The sequence below is a fragment of the Marmota marmota genome, unplaced genomic scaffold (assembly GCF_001458135.2).
Source record: "Marmota marmota marmota unplaced genomic scaffold, marMar, whole genome shotgun sequence".
NCBI lineage: Eukaryota > Metazoa > Chordata > Mammalia > Rodentia > Sciuridae > Marmota > Marmota marmota.
Window position 1 is genome coordinate 1,210,822 of NW_026000170.1, and position 2,363 is coordinate 1,213,184.

Consider the following 2,363-nt stretch of genomic DNA (forward strand, 5'->3'; position numbering starts at 1 on the left):
TTGGTTTATTTAGGTTTTTAATCAAGAAACCCAAAGCTGCCAATCAGAGCTTCTAATTAATGTGAGATCACCAGGTTAAACCCTTATGATATATGAAAAAATAACTGAAAAGATTTGACCTATCCGTTCTAATAGATCTGCTGACTTCAGTCTGGTCATCAGAGGTCACAGGTTCACAGCCAAATATCATCCACACAGCACACAAAGAAAATGAGTAAAAAAGTATCATATACCAGGTGAGTACCAAGCATCACCTCCAGCACTGATCAACACCTGTGTGTGTGTGTGTGTGTGTGTGTGTGTGTGTATAATACATATTCCTGTATATTCAAGGGGAGTCATGCCTCCTTCCTATGGATGTGCAATTGCAGCAAGGACACAGAAACAGATACCATTCACTAACCCACCAGGGAGAAGCTAGCAAGGACAGCAGAAGGAATAAAAAGACCTGTGCCCTGGAATGGAGTGGAGGCTTCATGGAGCAGGTGGCATCCAGGCCAGACCAGGAACATGAGAGGATATCCAGGAATGTGTGGGGAGGGATCTGCAGGGCTGGAGAGGACAAAACAAACCAAGACACTGAGCCACAGACCTGCTGACTCTTCAGAAGACAATGGAATGTTTGTACTAGGCAAAGGGATGAAATCTAACAAGAGACGCATAAAACACAGGAAGGAAAACCTCCTCCAACAAGATGGCAAAATACCTTTACCAATGGATGCTCCCCCTGCTCTCTGTGGAGGTGAAGTAGTAGAGAATCACTCTGCAGGTCACCTGCACTACACTATCTATTTACGTACAAAATAAAAAAAATCAAAAACAAGCAAAAAAAAAAAAAACAAAAACAAAAACAAGAAAGAATCTGCATCATCAAATGAATAGTCTAAACTTTGCTTCAGACAAATGAAACAAGTCAAACCAAAAACCCCTCACTTCATTTACCAGCCTTGGCATTTTATAAAGTACTCAAGAAATTAACTCATTCTCTGGCAAATGGTTCTTCTAAAATGCCATGTCCACACAGAAAGACGACTGGCGAAACTGTCTGCAGAGAGCTACCTTGTGGGCCAGACCCCTCTCAGGTCTGCTTCAGAGGCACAGGGACATTGGCAGATGCCTGCTCCAGGTAGGTCAGGGAGCCCTGAGGGACTTCGTGGGCTTTTATGCTGCACCTCGATGTCCTCCAGCACCTACTGCCCATGCTTCAGCTCTGTTTGGTGCTTCTGCACCAGCGCATCTTTCCAGTGCAGTTCATTCCTTAGTTCTGAGACGTCCTTTTTGATCACTTGCTCTGGTCTCTGGACAGACAATTGAAATATTTTTTTTGTAGGGAAAAAAATTCTGTCTTGCAGTATCCAGGAACTTTTGAAAACACTGATCAACACTAGTTTGAATTTCTTCCTGATCAATGCTATTGACATAATTCTGACTCATGAGAGAAGCAAAGCAAGCCTCAAATGATGACTCCAACTCATCCACCAAGGTGCTGTTAGAAGTTCTCAGAGTGCCAGGCACTGCCTGAAGAAGCAAGGCCTGGCCTGGGAATGCTGGCTGGGGTGGTGGGGGCTCTGGAGGCTACCAGGAGAACATAGTGCCCAGCATAGCAACACGTCTGGAATCAGTCCATTTCCTTTTATGTAAAAAACCATACTATTTATGTATAGAAGTAGGGGGAAATATGTATTTAAGTAATTTATGTATATATATCTATAGAGATATATATGTGTATGTATAAAGTATGTGTCTATATTTAAATGTAGAAATAGGTAAGAAATAGTAAATACTTTTTGCATACACAGCTAATATGTACACACATGTTCATTACATGTAACATATATGTACGACTTCAGAGTAGGGAGGACCACACGGGACTATTAATGTATTACCTCTTACATGAGGGTATTGTTGATGTGCGTGAAAGGTAGCATCTTATATATTCTCCTTTATTTAAATTTTCACAGGTACATGTTCAAGTATATGAAGACCTCAAGTGCAGATCATGTTCAGCCTTTGGGGACAGTTGGCACAGATGGTCCTGCATCTTTGTGGTATCCTAGGCATCTCAGCATCCTGCGCCCAAGCTCAAGTCTTAGTTGCACAAGTTTCAGCTGGAACTAGGACCCACCTGCCTCCTCTGAAATGATTGGCATTTTGTATTCAACCTGTGGTCAATTGATCATATATTATTGAGTTCTAGCCAGGTATTTTTCTAGCTGGGAGGATAACAGCAATAAAAATTCAGGTAAGAGAACTCTATATAAACTAGAACTTTTTTTCTAGTGAAAGAGGACAGTCAAATTTCATGTCATTATAAGCGTTGGAGAAGCCAGGGCAGGTGGGTCTTCTATTTTGTAGGGTCTGGA

General features: G+C 41.8%; 1 pseudogene; it reads right to left on the minus strand.

Annotated features, from left to right (window-relative positions):
• Window positions 1–1,078: 1,078 nt before the first annotated feature.
• Window positions 1,079–1,602, minus strand: LOC107154182 (annotated as a pseudogene).
• Window positions 1,603–2,363: the final 761 nt, after the last annotated feature.